General features: G+C 36.4%; 1 protein-coding gene and 1 pseudogene across 4 annotated transcripts in view; both read right to left on the bottom strand.

The window, feature by feature from the left end:
* Nucleotides 1-17,552, bottom strand: part of Rnf111 (ring finger protein 111) — a 78,426-nt gene extending 60,874 nt beyond the window's left edge. For 3 of the 4 annotated variants that reach the window (XR_003300412.2, XM_026384862.2, XM_026384864.2), the window contains exon 1: nucleotides 17,193-17,552. The gene's annotated coding sequence lies outside the window, so the exon portion shown is untranslated. Of the gene's footprint in view, nucleotides 1-16,857; nucleotides 16,912-17,192 lie in introns of those variants that run through there. The other variant, XM_026384863.2, reaches the window with a different exon arrangement.
* On the bottom strand, nucleotides 1,772-1,870 carry LOC113180091 (U6 spliceosomal RNA; annotated as a pseudogene).
* Nucleotides 17,553-21,614: the final 4,062 nt, after the last annotated feature.

The following is a 21,614-nucleotide window of genomic DNA, read 5'->3' as shown; positions in this document are numbered from 1 at the left end:
TAACATCTGGAATTTAATTAGTAGTGATATACCAATGTTGGTTTCTCAGTAGTGACAGACATGCAATGGGTAAGAGGTTATCAATAAGGGAAACCAGGTGAGGAATTCTGGTACTATCTTTGTGATATAAATGCAAATCAATTGCAAAATAAAATTTTTACAAAGGGGGACAAAGAGCACTACAGTATTTATAAAGTTCCCACAATCACTCTGAAAGGTAAGAGCCAAATGAACAACTATGGAGTTTATCTTGCTCTCCGATCAATATTTCCAAAAGTCTTATTACACGGAAGGAAAGTGGAAATCTGAAGCCGGGGCTACCATGGGAAAAGAAAGGACCACCAGGATAGCCAGGCATCTATCTGCTTACATCAAGAAATTATATATAATTCAGGGAAGTGCTATAGGAAAATTATTGAATTGTGTCACCTTTCTAATTACCACTGACAATTTTGCAAATCAACACATTTCTGGGGTTAAAATGTTTAGCGATCATGAATAAAAAGCCAGTATGTACAAAAAGTATACATATACCCTAATGTACATATGTATATGTGTTTTATCTATATTTTTGTGACATGAAGAGGAAAATAAAGCTTACTATTAAACAAGAACACCTAAGTAGTACTTCAAAGCACTAAAGGCAATATAGGGTCTTAATCATTAAGAACTATAATTACCTAAGTGGGAATTAAGACAAAACACTAGAAGTAAGCCACTTCTTATACCAGCAAAGACTCTTTGGTCCTAACTTTGACAACCTCAATTTGGTTTAGAACCATAAGAAATCAACCTCAGCTGGAACATACACTAAATCTAAGTACTGATATGTTATGGACTAATTTGTATCCCTCAGAATTCATATGTTGAAGTCCTAACCCCTAATACTTCTGTATTAGGACTGTATTTGGATATAAAACCTTTCAAGAAGTAACCAATGCTAAATGTGGTCAAATGGATGGGTTGAACCCACTGAGCACAAGGCCCTCGGTTCAAATGGGAGGTTCACTGTATTCTCAAATGATACAATGCTGAAAAAGGGGGCTGCATATAAGCTGAATGACAAAATGAGAACCTGAAAATATTCATAAAGGCTTAGAATAATCAATAAAATTATTTTTAAATAAAAATGTTAATATAAAGCCCTACAACTAAGTTCTGTCCCCCCCCCCAACTCTGTGTCACAGATAGAAAAAAGTCCTTATAAGAAGAAATTTAGAAACACTGGAGAAACACCAGGGATGCCTCCACACTGACAAGACTGAGTGAAGACAACACAAGAAATGGCCCATCTGTAACCGGTGAGAAAGGTTCAGGAGAAACTAAACTACTGACTGATACCTTGATCTTGGACTTATAGCCTTCAGAACTTATTTAGTCTGTGCTACTTTGTTACAGAACCCCAAACAAATTAATACTCTGTCCAATAAACACTTTCTGAATACCTTAAATATTCTAGAATGTTCCAGGTAATATAAACACAAAGATGAATAAGCTATAAGCTATAGACCTGTCTTAACTTTTTTTTTTTTTTTTGTGGAGCTGGGGATTGAACCGAGGGCATTGTGCATGTGAGGCAAGCACTCTACCAAGTGAGCTATATCGCCGGCCCTATCTTCTTAAAGTTAAATAGTCTAGCAATTAGGGAAACATATCAGTAGGTAATTAAAATACACTAGATACTAAGTGTTATGATATACACACTATAACAAAACAAACAGGAGTAGAACCTAATTGTATAATTTGTTATATATGACAGAATGCATTTCAAAAAAATATGGAATGCTTCACAAATTTGCGTGTCATCCTTGAGCAGGGGCCATGCTAATCTTCTATTGTTCCAATTCTAGTATATGTGCTGCCGAAGTGCGGAACTAATCTAATTTTGAAGGTGAAATTGTACAAAAAGGTTTCCAGAAAGAAAAAAAGAACAAAATGAAATGGGAAGAAGGAACACTTGATTGGCCTATTCTCTGTGGCAGAGGTTCACTGAAGAAACCATACACTTAATGATGAAGTACACATAAAAATGTATAAAACAAGTTACCTGAAAGACTAAAAGATAAAACCTGATGATCAGAAAAACAATCTGCAATTCTTCATGATGTAAGTTTTTAAAAATAACTGTTTTCATAAAACATTTAAATCTCATGGGTTTATTTTTTAATTTCAAAAATGATATCTTTTTTTTAAAATGATATATTTCTTAAAAGACAAACATTAACAATGCTAACCTTATCTAGAAGTGCATAGTTAGCAATATTCAAGTAATATATTAATTAAAAATTAATTATAACATGTATTCCAAAATTTGGTTTTAGACATGATATCATGTAAGGGAACAAATGGAAGAAGGTTCACTATATTCTCAAATGATACAATGCTGAAAAAGGGCTGCATATAAGCTGAATAAAAAAATGAGAACATGAAAATAATCATAAAGGCTTAGAATAATCAATAAAATTATTTTAATATAAAAATGTTAATATAAAGCCCTACAACTAAGTTCTGTCCCCCCCCCAACTCTGTGTCACAGACAGAAAAAGGGAGGGAGGACACACATAATAGGGGGTGGGTTTTCTGGGTTTGCCCTATAACTAAGTTCTCCCAGCCACACATAACTCTGTGTGACAGACAGAAAAAGGGAAAGAGGACACACATCATATGGGGGGGGGTGTTCCTGGGTTTTTTGTTTGTTCACTGAATATCAATTTGCCTAGACTCAAAGCATCCAGTAATATTATGAGACACTCAAAAATCCTCTAACTCTGGTACAGTTCTAATAGACTGATTCATGTGTAATAAGAAACAAAAACAATATAATTCTACTTTCTCCTGTCCTTTGTGTTATCATCATACATTTTACTTTTACATGTCATTATCTCCAAAGCATTTTTATGTTCATATTCTGGCAGCATAATCCTTGTGAAAGTGAGGCAAGATCCTAAGAGAACTAACTTTATCTCATTCTGCTTTTTACAGAAGTGACCAGAGATGATGATTTTATAAAGAATCTTTAAAATTTGATAAGAAAGAAAACTTTGATATTCGAATCTGAAAAAGGTGATCAGATGTTAGCAGACCATTTCTCAAAGGGGGGGAGGGGTACACAAAAAATGTTCAGTATCTTTAATCATCAGAGGAATGTGAAATTAATACCATAGTAAGATATCACTACAGGGCTGGGATATGGCTCAAGCAGTAGCGCGCTAGCCTGGCATGCATGTGACCTAGGTTCGATCCTCAGCACCATATACAAACAAAGATGTTGTGTCCGCTGAAAACTAAAAAATAAATATAAAAATTCTTTAAAAAAAAAAAAAAAGATACCACTACATACCCAACAAAAGGCTAAAAGTAAAAATTTTAGACCAAAAAACACTAGATGTTGGCAAATACATGCCGTAATTAGAACTCCACACAAAGCTCTTTGGCAGCTTCTAATAAAGTTAATTTTACATAAATCTAATCTAGTATCCAGTAAATTCATGCCAAGGTCTGAAAATATGTCTACAAAAAAATCTATATATTTGTTTTGTTTTGATTTCTTTTTATGGAGCTGAGGATTGAACTGAGGCCTCACACATGCTAGGCAAGTGCTACAGCACCAAGTTACATCCCCAGGAAGACCTGTTTATGAATTTATAGCTTTACTCATGACAGCCAAAACTGAAGGAAAAATAATCCTCAACAAGTGACTGGATAAACAAATAGCAATGATAAAGAACTACTGATACATGTTATATGTATGGAACCTCAAAAACAAGAAATTAGGGCTGGGGATGTGGCTCAAGCGGTAGCGCGCTCGCCTGGCATGCGTGCGACCCGGGTTCGATCCTCAGCACCACATACCAACAAAGATGTTGTGTCCACCGAGAACTAAAAAATAAATATCAAAAATTCTCTCTCTCTCCTCTCTCACTCTTTCTTTAAAAAAAAAAAAAAAAAAAAAAAAAAACAAGAAATTAGAGACAACTGTGCATGCATGCCTGTAATCATAGCCACTTGGGGGTCTGAGGCAGGAGGATTACAAGTTCAAGGCCAGTCTCAGCAACTTAGCAAGGCCATAAGCAGTTTAGTGAGACCCTGTCTCAAAATAAAATAAAAAATTTAAAAAGGGCTGGGGATGTGATTCAGTGTAAAGCAACTCTGGATTCAATCTCCAGTACCAAAAAAAAAAAAAAAAAGCCAAACCTAAACTAGGGGAAAAAGAAAATAGAACAATGGTTGTATCAATAAGGGTTAGGGGAAAAGATTGATAAGGAAGGAGATTGAGGGAACTTTTTGAGGTGATGATTATGGTCAATTTTCTTCATTAGAATCTGGATAACAACTGACCAAATATATTGTGTCCAGGTATGAACATGTAACAATGAATCCAAAAATGCACCTATAAAAACATATGGAGGGCTGGGGTTGTAGCTCAGTAGTAAAGCACTTGATTAAATAAAGGTATTATGTCCATCTACAACTAAAAATATTAAAAATATATACAGAAAAAAATAATCTGAGTAACACAAATGCATGCATTTAACAAAACAACAAATGGTACACTTAATGTGTACATTTCACTGAATGTAAAATTTACTTTAAAACCAAAGAACTATGAACAAATATCCAACTCCACTTAATGAACTAAAGTTATAGTTTTTGCAGGTAAAATGCATTGATGTCCACCAATTATCTATTTATTTTTATGTGGTGCTAAGGATCGAACCCAGCTCCTCGCACGTAGTAGGTGAGCGCTCTATTGCTGAGCCACAACCCCAGCCACCTAAAATTTATTTTAAAATCAATTTTTAAAAGGCCTGATTGATGGATGGTTAGAGGAACGTAGATGACTAAAAATGTAATAAAGCAAAAAAGAGCAAATTATTACTTGTAGAATGTGGGTGGGAGGGAAACAGGCATCCACTGCAAATTTCTTTCAATTTTTCTAGTGTTTGCAATATTTCATAATAAAATGCTAGAGGGAAAATACTTGATGAAAAAAAGATGACTTACTTATAAGAGCAAAAGTATAAGATTATATATATATATATACATATATATATATGAAGTTTTATTTTTATTTATTCAGATATTGAGGACTTAAGTGAAGGGCACTTTACCATGAAATACATAACCAGCCCCCCCATCCCCTTTTATTAATGCCTAGCATATATAGTTTTAAAACTAATCTATTGTGTCAAAAATCAGATCAGTGGTTGCCTGGGAATGGAGGAAATGATGTCAAAGAACAAAAAACAACTTTCTAGGGTAATGGAAAGTTCTACTTCCTAAATAGGGTGACATGGATGCATACATTTGTCAAAACTCACCAAACTGCACAGTAAATAGGTGCCTCACAATTTATATAAATTATGCATCAATTTAGTTGATTTTTTTGAAAGAGAGAGAGAAAGAGAGAGAATTTTTTAATATTTATTTTTAGTTTTCGGTGGACACAACCTCTTTATTTTTATGTGATGCTGAGGATGGAACCCAGCACTCCGCGCATGCCAGGAGAGCGTGCTACCGCTTGAACCACATCCCCAGCCCAATTTAGTTGATTTTTAAATAAATTCACTACAGAAAATCAGGAATGTAGAGAAAAGCACACACAAAAAATTAAATTCCCCCTAATTTTACCACTCAAATAAAAAAATCACCAAGTTTTTTTTGGGGGGGGTGGGTGGGAGGTGTTACCGGGAGGCACTTAGCCACTGAGCCAAATCTCCAGCCCTATTTTGTATTTTTTTTAGAGAAGGGTCTCACTGAGTTGTTTTGCGCCTTGCTTTTGCTGAGGCTGACTTTGAACTCGCGATCCTTCTGCCTCAGCCTCCCACTTTTCTTTCTTTTCCTTTTTTTTTTTTTTTTTTTTTTTTTGATATGAGGGATTAAGCCCAGGGACACTTAATCACTAAGCCACATCACCAGCCCTTTTTATTTTTTCTTTGAGACAAGGTCTCAAAGTTGCACAAGACCTCAACAAGTTGCTGGGCTGGTCTCAAACTCACAATCCTCTTGCCTCAGCCTCCCCAGTCACTGGTGGCGCATGCCCAGCTCTATTCTCTCTTTTGATAATGGCTATGTCCACTAAAAATAAATACTATTCCCTGGATTGGAAAAGTAGCTCAATGGTATAGCACTTGCCCAGCATGCATAAGAGCCCTAGTACCACTAAATAAATAAACCTTACTGTTTTCCTTAGAAAGCAACAGAGAAATAGTGAATTTCTGAATACTGGAATTCCTTACTCAGGTAACTCAAAACTTACTGACTTAAATCCCTACAATCCTATAGCTGTTGTGATGGTTACTAACCCTCTAAATTGATTTGCTGATAGATGGAAATATTTACTGAAAGGGGGTTGTTGTAAAGAGCACACAAAATATACATGCACATGATAGCTTCTATTTTTTTTTATATTTACTTTGTATTTACAGTTGGACACAATACCTTTATTTTTTTTATTTATTTTTACATGGTGCTGAGGTTCGAACCTAGGGCCTTGCACAAGCTAGGCAAGTGCTCTACTGCTGAGCCACAACCCCAGCCCTCTATTGTTGCTTTTAAAGTTGAAGAGTTAATCAGTTTTTAGAAATAATCCAGGACAAAAAAAAAGTCCACAAAGCTTCGTTCCCCTGAGTTTCTCCCCCTCCCCAAAGGGTAGACCTTCTATTCTCTAGAAACACCCACCTCAGATTAGAGATTAGTCTACCTTCTTCTTTTTTTTTTTTAATGTTTATTTTTTAGTTGTAACTAGACATACAATATCTGTATTTTATTCATTTTTATGTGGTGCTGAGGATCGAACCCAGGCCCTCGCACGTGTTAGGCGAATGCTCCACCTCTGAGCCACAACCTCAGCCCCTAGTCTACCTTCTTATTTGAGTTAACATCAAATCCCTCTAGAAGACCAAACCCCTGAGTTGTTAAAGCCAACGCAAAGGTCAGAATAACAAAACAAAACAAGAAAACTGAATACCTGTCCTAATGTAGGCTCTACCTTGGGGAGCAAAACTGCCCAAGGAAACAATCTCTCTCGAAAGTACTATAACCTTATTTAGATAAAATTTGTTTTTGTTCTGTGTATATGATTTAGGTCAGTCAAAATATGTAACCTAGATAATATTAATTAGAGAACATAATTATAAGAGAAAACAGGAAGAAATACTAACATTGTAATGACTGAAGTTAAAATCATACTGAAAACTGGGGAGAATACCTCTGGATAGAAATCATACCTATAGAATAAACTCAACTACATGAAGAAAACATTCAAACCATTTAAACTACATGTGTTTGCCGTTCTACTCACTAATTATATGCCTGAAATCTCGCACAATAGAAGATAAAATTTTGCTATCCTCTAGTTGGTCTCATTTCTCATATGTCTCTCATGATAGGAGCATCTTCCTGTGCCATCAGACTCTAATGTTTAGTGCCATTTAGTTTCCCCACATCATGGGCCAACACACTACTTCATCTGGTTTTTAACAATGAAAATGTGATTTGCTCCAAGGCTGAAGGAAAAACTGAACTGTTGGACATTACGAGACTGTATGTCTATAATTTATATTTTATAGGCAACTTCAAGATTTCCAAGGTTATTTGTGATTAAATGCCATTTTTGCTTCCTTGGACCAGTGTAATGGGAACATAAAGTGAAAATTCTTGTAGCAAGAACCAAAAATAGCCCAGCACAATAGTGCACACCTGTAATCCCAGTGAATGACTCAAGAGGCTTTAGGCAGGAGGATCGTAAGTTCAAACCCAGACTCAACAACTTAGTGAGACCCTAAGCAATTTGATGAGATCCTGTCTCTAATAAAATATTTTTAAAAGGGCTGTGGATGTGGCTTGGTGGTTAAGTGTCCCCTGGATTCAATCCCTAGTACCAAAAAAAAAAAAAAAAAAAAAAAAAAAGAACCAAAAATAGGGATCTAGAAGATAGGAGCTGGGGATATAGGTCAGTAGTACAGCATTTGCCTAACATGTGCAAGGCTATCAGTCTTATTTAAAAAATATCAAGTCTATGAGTTAGGCACTATTCTAGGTACTGGGGCTAAGCTACAAACAAGATCTAGAACTCAGCTGGAAACAGTGATACAAACGTGAAATCCCAGCTTCTCAGGAGACTGAGGCAGGACAATTGCAAGCTTGAGGCCAGCCTCATCAACTTGGCAAGATTCTGTCTCAAAAATAAAAGAAATAAAATTTTAAAACTGGGAATTCAGCTCAGTGATGGAGCATCCCTGAATTCTGTCTTCTACCATTCAAAAAAAAGAAAATAGTCCTTGTTTTCATGAAAATTTCATACAAATGAGTAGACACAAACATTCAAAATATAATTAAGGAGAAAAATATGTGCTCTTAAGGAAATAAATGGTAAAGGCTGATCATCAACAAGTTTCTCTCGGGCTGGGGATGTGGTTCAAGCGGTAGCGCGCTCGACTGGCATACGTGCGGCCCAGATTCAATCCTCAGCACCACATACAAACAAAGATGTTGTGTCCGCCGATAACTAAAAAATAAATATTAAAATTTAAAAAAAAAAAAAAACAACACAAGTTTCTCTCAAGCTAATAAACTAAATCATAAGAAAAACTAACCACAGGGAAAGAAAAGTTCTAGAGAGGGTTTTACTTACTGGAAGAAGAAAAAGTAAGGAAAGATCTATTACAGGTCTTGGGGAGGGGGATTGGGGGAGGGGGGTAGTGGAAGAAACAGAAATGGGCTCAGAGGTAGTCCAGGGCCTATAAAGAATTGTATGCCATGTTTTTATTTCATGTTATCCTTACTAAAAAACTATTCTCACCAGAAGCAGAGGAGAATGCCTGTAATCTCAGTAGCTCTGGAGGCTGAGGCAGAAGGATCAAGAGTCCAAAGCCAGCCTCAGCAACAAGGAGGCACTAAGCACCTCAGTGAGAACCTGTCTCTAAATAAAATACAAAAAAGAGTTGGGAATGGGGTACAGTGGTTGAGTGCCCCTGAGTTCAATCCCTGGTACCCCAAAACAAAACAAAACACTATTCTCTCCAGGGAACTGAGGATTGCATAAGTTAAACAACTTGCCTATGGCCTGACAACAAAAGACTGGATTTATAATTTACTAGCTTTGATGTATCTATCTCTCCCTATCTCTCTGTCTCTTAAAATTGAATGCATGGTTTCAAGAGTTTTGCTCATAATTCAGCCCCTATAACTTTATTTTTATATAAGATTATTATATTACTCAACCCTAATTTCTAGTATTTATCACAGACATTTCCAGAAACTTGGACTCCACAGCAGGAGAATGTTAAAGGTCTAATAGAATGTAACTGCTACAAGATAAAGTACTAGCTAAATACTATGTGAAGACAGAAGGGATAACTATTGATTCCAGAGATGAAACCAAAGTTTAACAGATGAGTCCTTAAGTGAACAATAAAAATAAAATCATATCAGAGGAATGGCAGGAAGATGGGTTATAAAAATAAAATGGTGAATTCAAGCAATACTAAGGTATTCTGTATTAAAGAACATAGGTGTTCAAGTAGACTCTGGTCTTGCAAAATAAATCTATTCACCAAATATGTAAAAACTGTTTGTTCACTTATTTAAATATGATTTTGCCACCAAGAACTGGGAAGAGAGACCAGACGAGAGGTTCATAAAGGTTAGTTGCCATGTGTAATTCAAAACTATAATAATAAAACTTTTCATACCATTTCATTAAAAATCTATTGTTCTGTCTTATACTTTATATAAATCTTTCACCTATCCATAGTTTTGTAATATTATGCACTAGTCATTCAAAAATACTAAATTATGCACATCTTCTAAGAACACATTTTATTTAACAACAAAACACACATACATATTTGTTATTATCACTTCGAATCTTATCAGAAAGTCCCAAGAAATTGCCAAGCTCCTAGTGGTAAGTAAGTTTTCCAAAATGTAATATTTGCTTCAAAAAATAAATTTTGTCTAGGCAATAAATTGTGTCTGTTGTATTCCTTGAAGTGACAGGCTCACTTACTTTTGAGAAAATGAGCAAATACCCAAGTTTACGTAACTATAAATTTACCATTCTTTCAAATAAAAATGTTCCATGAAAAAAAGTGATACTTTGCTGTTTGAAAGGCAACTCCATCACACAAGTTCTTTTCCTCAAGACAAATATACTTTGAAATGCAGAAGTGTTTTATAGCATCCTTTCCATTTTGCCAAAGGAATGTTAAAAAGACTTGTGAACAAGGTTCAAAATTAACAAAATTAATATTCCTGCTTATAAAGATCATCTTTAATGAAACTGGCATTTTTAAGGCAAACATATAGTTTACGTTTATAACTGAAGAGTATAATAATGAGTGCACTTTTGCCAGTATCTTGATTCATACCACAGCTGCTTTTGCATCATCAGTGCAAATGTCAACTAATGTTGACAACAGTTACACAGTAAATAAGAACTGAGTAGTATTATGAAATACTTTCAACCTGGAAAACTTCCTAAAACATTCCAGGATCTTCTCAAGAGTCCACAGACTATAATTTTAGAACTGCTGATCTGAATACACATACAAAATATTAAGAGAAAATATATCTCTAGGATAAAGAACTGGATAGTAGAAAGATAAAGATGGCAAGGAGCTTCATTTTTCCCTGTACATTCTTTCCATTTTGAAAATTTGGTACCTTTTCTTTTAAAAAAAATTTTTTTAAAAATTAGAAATGTAAACTGATATCAAAAGTAAATAGACAACAAAGCAAGATCCCAAGTGGAAAAAAAAAAAAAAGGAGGAGGAAGCATACTACTAAGAAATATGAAGGTAGGGGCTAAAGGTGGAGAGCTCACTGGTAGAGTGCATCCCTAGCATGTGAGGATGTGAGGCCCTTCTGTTCAATTCCCAGCACTTCTGCCTTCCAAATAGTACGAGGTGCTAGGGATCAAACCCTGGGCCTAGGGCTATAGGCAAGTGCTGTACCACTGAGCTATATTCCCTGCCCCTAGAAAAATAGTTTTTAAAAGGCATGTTTCTACTCATGGAGAACTAGGGAATTAAAAGAATAATAGCATGGGGGGAATGATGTTTTTCATTTTAAGCCTTTTTAAAAAAATATCTTTTAATTGTTGATGTACCTTTATTATTTATTTATTTATATGTGGTGCTGAGGCAAGTGCTCTGCCACTGAGCTACAGCCCCAGCCCCCATTTTAAGCCTTTTGATATGGACTTTTAAAACAATTTATGAATAGCAATTGATTCACTAATAAATTCAAAATATTACTTGGAATAAGCTAAGGGCAGTGGTGTATGCCTGTAATCCCAGCAACTCAGGAGTCTGACAGGAAGATCCAAGTTCAAGGCCAGCCTCAGCAACTTAGCAATGTCCTAAGCAACTCAGTGAGACCCTGTCTCTAAATAAAACATAAAAAAGGGCTGAGGATGTGGCCCAGTGGTAAAGCACAACTGGGTTAAATCCCAGTTAAAAAAAAAATATTGTCATTATTTGTTTCATCCAGCTCATCCCCAGGTTTTGGCACAAAAGTATTAATTTTTAAACGAATACCAGACATTTACCATTTTTCTCCTTCATGCCTCCATTTCCATCTCTTAAAAAAAAATGGGCATTTTCTTACAAAATATGATGTCATTAACAGCCTTATCAAAAAATACACAATAACACCTTGATATCATCTAATACCATTCACATATAGAGTCCGCCAAGTGTTTCAAAAATGACTTTTTACAATTGGTTTGAGTCTGGATTTAAATAAGGCCAATTTATATCAGTTTGCTACACATAAAATAATTTTAATCTATTTATATCATCTACAATTATGAAAAGTCTAAAAGACAAACCAAGCAATTAATTTACACTTGAAAATTCTCCAGAATATTCCAATCTAATGTATCTGCTGTTTCTGTCATCTACAGCCCTCTTCCTCTAGACTGTCACTACAGCTGATTCTTTCCAATCAAAAATCAAAATTATTACCCCTGAAATACTTGGGAATCAACCTAACAAAAGAGGTGAAAGATTTATACAATGAAAACTACAGAACCCTAAAGAGAGAAGTAGAAGAAGACCTTAGAAGATGGAAAAATATACCCTGTTCATGGATAGGCCGAACTAACATTATCAAAATGGCGATATTACCAAAAGTTCTCTATAGGTTTAATGCAATGCCAATCAAAATCCCAAAGGCATTTCTTGAAGAAATAGATAAAGCAATCATGAAATTCATATGGAAAAATAAAAGACCCAGAATAGCAAAAGCAATTCTAAGCAGGAAGTGTGAATCAGGCGGTATAGCGATACCAGATTTCAAACTATACTACAGAGCAATAGTGACCAAAACAGCATGGTACTGGTACCAAAACAGGCGGGTGGACCAATGGTATCGAATAGAGGACACAGAGACTAATCCACAAAGTTACAACTATCTTATATTTGATAAAGGGGCTAAAAGCATGCAATGGAGGAAGGATAGCATCTTCAACAAATGGTGTTGGGAAAACTGGAAATCCATATGCAACAAAATGAAACTGAATCCCTTTCTCTCGCCATGCACAAAAGTTAACTCAAAATGGATCAAGGAGCTTGATATCAAATCAGAGACTCTTTGCCTGATAGAAGAAAAAGTTGGCCATGATTTACATATTGTGGGGTCGGGCTCCAAATTCCTTAATAGGACATCCATAGCACAAGAGTTAATAACAAGAATCAACAAATGGGACTTACTTAAACTAAAAAGTTTTTTCTCAGCAAGAGAAACAATAAGAGAGGTAAATAGGGAGCCTACATCCTGGGAACAAATTTTTACTCCTCACACTTCAGATAGAGCCCTAATATCCAGAGTATACAAAGAACTCAAAAAATTAGACAATAAGATAGCAAATAACCCAATCAACAAATGGGCCAAGGACCTGAACAGACACTTCTCAGAGGAGGATATACAATCAATCAACAAGTACATGAAAAAATGCTCACCATCTCTAGCAGTCAGAGAAATGCAAATCAAAACCACCCTAAGATACCATCTCACTCCAGTAAGATTGGCAGCCACTATGAAGTCAAACAACAACAAGTGCTGGCGAGGATGTGGAGAAAAGGGTACTCTTGTACATTGCTGGTGGGACTGCAAATTGGTGCGGCCAATTTGGAAAGCAGTTTGGAGATTCCTGGGAAAGCTGGGAATGGAACCACCATTTGACCCTGCTATTGCCCTTCTCGGACTATTCCCTGAAGACCTTAAAAGAGCATGCTACAGGGATGCTGCCACATCAATGTTCATAGCAGCAGAATTCACAATAGCTAGACTGTGGAACCAACCCAGATGCCCTTCAATAGATGAATGGATAAAAAAAATGTGGCATCTATACACAATGGAGTACTATGCAGCAATAAAAAATGACAAAATCATAGAATTTGCAGGGAAATGGATGGCACTAGAGCAGATTATGCTTAGTGAAGCTAGTCAATCCCTAAAAAACAAATACCAAATGTCTTCTTTGATATAATGAGAGCAACTATGAACAGAGGAGGGAGGAAGAGCAGGAAGAAAAGATTAACATTAAACAGAGACATGAGATGGGAGGGAAAGGGAGAGAAAAGGGAAATTGCATGGAAATGAAGGGAGACCCTCATTGCTATACAATATTACATATAAGAGGTTGTGAGGGGAATGGGAAAATTAACAAGGAGAGAAATGAATTACAATAGATGGGGTAGAGAGAGAAGATGGGAGGGGAGGGGAGGGGGGATAGTAGGGTATAGGAAAAGTAGCAGAATACAACAATTACTAATTGGGCATTATGTAAAATTGTGGATGTGTAACCGACGTGATTCTGCAATCTGCATTTGGGGTAAAATTGGGAGTTCATAACCCACTTCAATCTAATGTATGAAATATGATACGTCATGAGCTTTGTAATGTTGTGAACAACCAATAAAAAAAAAACAAAAAAAAAATTATTACCCCTGAAAAATGGCCTCAATTCATAGTAGAACCCCATCTTCCATTCATTATTTATTTTGTGATCTTACTTTCTTCTTGGCACTCACCACCACCTGAAACTATTCTGTGTATTTTGTTTCTGCCCAAAAGAATGTCTACTCCATGAAGGCAGAGTGCCTTTCTACTGAAGACCAATGACAGTGCCTAGAATATGAGATACTGAATAAATACTTACTGAGAGACTTAAAAGCATAGTATCTCAATTTAAAATGCAAATTCAGCAAAGCATTTGGTTTTAAACATCTGTAGCTCTCTTCATCTAACGGTATAAATTGAGTACCTGTAGCAACCTGGGCAAGCTGTTACCAAAAATCTATGGGATTTAAGAAAGAACAGAGGTGTCAGACACTCAAATGTAATTCTAGACTTTAAAACAATAATTACAGGTTTCTGAAAGAAAAATTATTCACAATGATCTAAAAACAGTTACTACCTAGAACAACAAACATAGCTTCATCATAGGTTTTATACATATGTAAAATATATACAGGCTGTCTCTCCCTCTAGAGATAGCCCACATTCTCCCTTGAAAGCATATTTCTTGCTTTACCCCAAAGGCCTTTCTCTCGAGATCACCTCCATTCTCCCTTGAATATGTATCAACTTTCCTAAATAAACCTCTATGACTGGGAGGGGTTAGATGGGGAGATAGATATTATTTCTTTCTGGTAATTTGATCATGATTAAATAACCCAAACACCTAAAATACAAGCCACTAAATTTGGGATCTAGAATAAACCAGAATTACCTGTCCTATACTTTTCAACAACTGAGAAAGCTATGAAGACCAAGAAAGCTTTAACAATAAACTCAAAAGATCCAATGTATACCAAGCAAACCTAAATCTAAACTCTAGATCTCAAAAATGAATAAAAAATTCTGATTTCTGTCTCTAGTTCTATACTATTTTTTAGCTGTAGATGGGCACAATATCTTATTTTATTTATTACTTTTATGTGGTGCTGAGGATTGAACCCAGTGTTTCACACATGCGAGACAAGCACTCTACCACTGAGCTACCTACCACCCCAGCCCTAGTTCTATACTTTCATAAGACAATGTCACTCCCAAAGTTAATGTCAATTTATAGCATATTTTAATTACTATCATTTTTTGTACTGTCATCTTTCTACCTATTGAAGTCCTAGCATAAGGTTGGGGGGGGGGGTCAAAACAGGGGCACATATAAATATTTAAGTAAATCATGATACCAAAATCCATCTTTAACAAAAATAAAAGGAATGTCTAGCAATTTAAAGGATTTATAATTTCGTGAGTTTTTTTTACTTCAGTTTTTATTTGAAAATAAAAATAACTTCTTAGGAGTATCCAAAATGATTATTTCTTTGCTTTATACACTTAATCTGCTGTTTTCTTACTTTAAAGATCAATACAGCTGTGCTTCAGTTATGTGTAGAAATAGAGTACCAAAGTGAAATTAACATTTTTCACTGAAATGAGATTATTTTTACTATACCTTTCTTCAAACCAACTCTAAGCCAGGGTACAGTGGTGCACAACTGTAGTCGGGGAGTCTGAAGTAGAAGGATAGGTTACACCCAGGAGTTCGAGACCAGCCTGGGCAATACAGCAAGACCCCCAAAGCAAAAAAAAAAAAAAAAAAAGAGGAAGAAAAGAAAAAGAAAGAAAGAAGGAAAAGAAAAAGAAAAAGAAATCAACTCTATTTCTAGTGAAACAACTAGAAACACACTGGGACCAACACACAGCAACCAAAAGGGAAAGAGACAGAAGGATCCACACACATAAGCTAGTACCTCTGATAATCAAGGAGACTCTTCATAATTGTTTCTAAAATATTGTTCAGACCAATTCATGAACACCCTGGCTAATTCCTGACTAATACTGTAAATCATAAATGTCAAACAAATGAGCAATAGATGATAAAGTCATTTGTTCAAGGTTAAATGGTAAGATTGATCAAAGTAAAATAATTCAAAGCTTAAATAAATTTAAATTATTTTCAGAATAAAAGGGCTTCCTTCTCATTTCTTTTGCCTCACAGATGTAACCAAAAATTATTGTTTAACAGTTATTCAACTGACATGAACATTTTTACTAAAAAATACAAGGTAACAAACTATCAAACAGAGATCTTCACACACCAAAAAAAAAAAAAAAAAACCAAGTAAAACCAGTATTACGGAAAGAATTTCTATATAATCTCAAAATCACATTCAAGCTTTTGCAAGCAATGACACACACACGTACACACACACAATGGGAAAGGAAATGGAACCTTAGCTTATCTTTTTCTCAGTCTGTTCTTTTTGGTTGTAGAAATCCTCAAAATAAGAGAAAAATAAAACCAAATGAAATAAAGTTTGGATTATCAGGTTCAACATCTGTAAGAACTCCTACAAGGAAGTCTATGTCCGCTTGCACATTACTACTCAAGAGTACTAAATTCATACTGCATATAAATCAAGAAACAGGAAAGCTTACAACAATACAATGGAGTCACCCCACACCACAAACATGAACAAATTAAATGAATATCTTACACTTCCTGGTATTTTTTTAAACGCTAAAACTTACACTTGCGTTAAGAAATATCTGTAAGGCGCTACTATAACCTATTTAAGAACTATGGGGGCAAACCTTTACTGCTGCAGTACAGAACAAATATTCCCACTACCGCACTGCTACTGACTAATAAATTATTTTAGGCAATACTAGAAATATTTTTCTTTCTTTAATGACCAACAAACCAACTCCACACAAAATCTGACGCGTCTATGTCTCTGCTGTTCGGCCGACTACGTTTCCTTGATCATAGAAGAAGGCAACTCCCTAACCGTCAGGACTGACCTAGCGCCCTCCAAGTCCCCGGGTCCGGGTTACCTTCATCACTCCATTGTCAAATCGAACTCCCACGCCTCAGTCCTCAGCCCCCATCCCGAGACTAGCGAGAGGCGAACGGGGAAAGAAATCCCGTCGCCCCCAACCCAGCACTGTAGGCTGTGGGTGTGTCGGGAGGCAAAAGCTTTACCCAAACACAATTAAATCTTCTGCTGAGACGGGACCCTGAGTCACTACGGAGACAGCAGGCAGCGGCCGGTCGCCGACCCCAGTCTTCCGCGGCCGCAGCCCTTCCTCTTTCTCCCCTCCGGGCCGGCCCCTCCCCCGTTGCGCGCACGCGCGGCCTCAGCCGCTCCCCTCCCCCCTGTTTCCCTCACCTTAATCATTAGCCACCCTCTTCCCAGGGTCCGGGAAGCACAGATCCAGGAAGGAAGACAGGAAAGGTAAGGAGGGGAAGAGAATGCGTCGAGAGCCAGCGATCTGCGCCTCAGAACTCAGCCTGAGAGGCCCTTGTAGTCAAGCGCAGCGTCTGTCACCGCCACCAGAACTGTACGTGCGGCAGCGTCTGGACTCGGCCCAGGCTAACCCAGCTTGGGTTCCGAGTGCTTAATGTGATCCCACAGGAACTCCCTCTCCGAAACTGCGGGTGTTTCTATGCTGCGCACACAGAACACCTCGCCACCATCACCGTCGCCGATGCCGCTCTCCTACCCTGCTGCCGCCGCCGCCGCCTAACCAATCCCTCTCCTACAGGGCGAGCGCGACACTTGGGGGCCTTTACGACAGTTCGGAAAGCAACAGCGCACCAGCCTTCACGCCTCCATTAACAGCTGTTTCTTTCTGCGCTTGCTCAGATTGCTTCTGACGGCCACGCCCCCTTTCCCCGGCCCTGCCCCTTTGTAGTCGTTTTAACAATCTGTTGAAACCAACCGGTGTTACAAAGCTCATTATTTTATTTTCTTAAACGATTATGCGTTCAGTATTTCAGCATAATTTTGACTGTATCTTGATTAAGTTTTTCCTAACTAAAAATTACAACTACAAAATTAACTAACGTACACTTACAACAAAAACATGGTTTAATGTCTTTCACAATGAATGAAACCCAAATCATCATTACGCGCTAATGACATGAAGATCACATCTCAGTGTTGTGAATTTGCTTCCGAAATTGGGTTAAAGGTGGTAATAAATATCCTGGGAACTCTGGCTGTACAGTCGTAGGAGGCTTCTTAATTATATTATGAAAATCAGTTAAATAGCAAACGTTTCGTTATGTCCACCAGGACGTTGTAGGTACGGTACATATATTCTGACATAAGTCAGACAGACTTTCCTTCAAAAACTCAGTGATATCCCTTAGCAGCTGTCTGATTTATTAAACTTTCATAAATCTCCAATAAATCGGGATAACATTATTTGCCTCAAAATGTTCTTATCTCATGTAACAATTTATATAATGCTCCAAACATTGCTTACCAATTTCACATTCCATAAACATTAAATCTCTCCTTTTGCATCAGCTTATCTTTCTCAGTACTCTTCTGTTCACTTATGTTCTCCATATTATTCATCTATTTTCATGATTTTAACTGCTAGAGCCTAATGACCTCTCAAGCCTTATTTCCAATTCTAGCCTTTTTTCATAAAGTTCTTGACTTGTATCCTCAATAAGAGGACAGAAAGCCAATGAGTATACATGCTGCAAAACAGGAGGGTCATTTAAAAAGGAGACATGCCTGATGCTTCCAAGGGAAGCCATATGATCAGCAAGACCTTGACCCATCCTAATGCAGATGGCACTAACAGAACTAAAATGCTGCTCACAGGTTCCCCAAGAATCAAATTGATGTTCATAGCTGCCCCATCATCCTTTTCACTTAAGACCCTCCTGTTTTGCAGCATGTACACTCATTGGCTTTCTGTTCTCCATTAGTCTCATTAATCTCCCTTATCGGGAGGTTATGTGGCCGGGAGTTGCAAAGCTTTTTCCCCTGTCCTGGGTTCAGGCTGACTTAGAGGGTAAGAGCCAAATATTGGTTTCTTTAGCCCCTTTATTTTCACCTTAAGTGAAAAGTATATTCAATTACAAAAGGTACACTAAAAGAATTGTGAAATTTTTAATGCCATTTAATATTGATTACATCTTGAAATAATATTTGGAATGTATTGAATTAAATTAGTTTTCTCAAGATGGGATTATTCCTCCCCACTCCCCAGGGGACGTTTAATGACATTTGGCCATATTTTTGATTGCCACAACTCAAGGATGATGGGGTAGCTATGAACATCAATTTGATAAAGGCCAGATATGCTGCAAAACATTCTACCCTTACATGATAAGCCTCCACAACAAAGAATTCCCTGGCCCAAAATGCTAATAGTAGAGTTGAAAGCCTGGATTAAATTAAAAAATATTGTCAAAATTAATTTCACTTGTTTTTTTAAAATAATATGGCTACTAGAAGATTAATCATATTTGTAGCTTACCTTATATATCTATTGAGCTTAGCCATTTCTAATACTTCCTACCCATAAGTATATGGATATGAATAAATATAGATTTATTGCATTTACATCTATCCTAAAACTTATTAAACTTATTCTTTATTAAACTTATTCTTTCCTGTCTCAGTCAATAGCACCAGGTTATCCAAACTAGAAATCCAAAAGTCATCTATGACTTTTCTTTCCTGCTTCCTACCTCTAATCAATCAATAAAACCCTTCCAATTTTGCCTCTGAAATACATCAAATCCCTCTATTCCTCCACATATTCTTCATCCATCCAGGCCTTTTAGTATCTTTAATGTTTATTTGTTCAGTAAACATTTATCAAGCACTTACTGTGTTAAACATTATGTGAGACCCAGAAAGTACTAAATATAGTATAGCCACCCTACTTCCAGTGTTTTTACAAAATCCAGAAAGTAAATCCATTATTTACACTATAATGTGGAAGGGTTAAGATGATGTGGTAGTTCTTTCTCAGAGAACACAAAGATGGGACACTATAGACAAATCTACAGGAAGTGATGTTTGAACTAAATTTTCCATCATGAGAGAGGGCAGTTAAATAAAATCAAAAGAAAAATAATATTCTAGGCAGAAAGATCAATATATGCTAAGATATGAACTTCTGTATCTGAAAAAGCATGAGTGAAATTATCTATGAAAATCTACTGAATGTGTCATATGTGGAAAAATCAAGAAATGAGGGAAGAGAATCAGATATAAATGGATCAAATAAGGCTTTTTTGGCTTAGGGTAAGAAGTTAACTTTTTTTACTTAAAACTATGAAAAGTCATTAAAGAAATGAATCAGCAATAACAATAAAATATGACTATTACAGATGCCATTATATAAGCAGAATAGGAGACGGGTCAGAGCCGGGCAAGAATAGTGGAGGGAGACCAAATGAATGATAGATAAAAATTATGAGGATTGTAGAAAGGAGAATGAGAATATACAGAAAGATACAAAAAAATAGGAATACTGGATGACTAACTGTATATACGGAGAAGAAGAAAGAATGTCAGAGGCTTCCAGATTTATGATGACAGGTAAATAGTGGAGTGGTGATGCCATTCAAGAAAAAGACTGTATGGCAAAACTCAACTTGTGGGGTTCATGGGACTTTAGGTCGGAGATGGGACCTGTCTTTTTTGGACAAGTATAATTTGATTTTCCCAAAGTGGAGATTCCAGCAGGTTGTTGGACATATGGGTCTGGAGGTCAGGAGGGAGCACTGGATTAAAGCTAGAGATTTAGACTCCTTTACTTTACATGTGATAATTGAAGCAATAATTTTTATGAGGTCACCCAAAGTATAGTAAAAGGAGACAGTTATCCAGAGAAGTCTTATATTTTATAGGTTTAGAATGAAAATAAATTCCAGGAGGAGATGGATGATGGGCCAGAACAAGAGGGAAAAAAATAATAATAACAAAGTGATACAGAAAATAAGTCAAAGGGGGAAAGAATTTCAACAGTGAATTGAGTAACCAAACACTCATGAAATATCTGTTAATTTATCAATAAGGATATGTGTAAACAAGAGCACATTCATTGTCTTAAATATTTTAAAACAGGGTTTCTCAGCTAGGGGTGATTTTGATTCCCAGGGATTGTTTGACAAACTGGAGATATTTTTAATTATCACAACCAAGGAAATGCTGCTGATATCTAAAGGAATGTGCTAAATATTCCACAATGCATATAACAGTGCCCCACAACAAAGAATCAGCTGGACCAAAATGTCAGTAATATCTCAGTTGAGAAGTCCTAGTATAGAAAGAAAGAAACAGTGTAGTCAGTCAAGGACTAGTACCATTCTGTGCAATTGGTAGTAAATGAAAAAGGGGGACATACCTACGAGAACTTTGAGTCAAGAAGAGTGATACTTAAATCCTCTTGTCATGCTAAAGTGAAAGAATGAGTAGAAGAAGAGAGGTAAATATAGGGATGCTCACTGTAGAAAAATTCCTGTAGGAGCAGAGGAAATGAGATTCAAAGATCATATTGAAGAATTTGCCTTGGATAGTAGAAGAGCTAGTGAATATGAAGGGAAAAGTGATTGTACAAGCAGAATTAGATTTGTTAGCTTCAGGTATGGTATCAGTGGGGAAGAAATCAAGAGTTTACTCCCTTAAAGATCTTGATTTCCTCTGAAACATGAGATAGGACCATCTACCTAGAGAGAAGGTTTGTTAATAACTCAGCAGAGAATGATAAAAAATTACAATAGTTATTGACATAATGGCAGGCAAAACAACAAATATAAGGCAGTAGATCCAGAG

The sequence above is a fragment of the Urocitellus parryii genome, chromosome 6, assembly GCF_045843805.1.
Source record: "Urocitellus parryii isolate mUroPar1 chromosome 6, mUroPar1.hap1, whole genome shotgun sequence".
NCBI lineage: Eukaryota > Metazoa > Chordata > Mammalia > Rodentia > Sciuridae > Urocitellus > Urocitellus parryii.
This window is presented reverse-complemented; position numbering and strand designations above follow the sequence as displayed.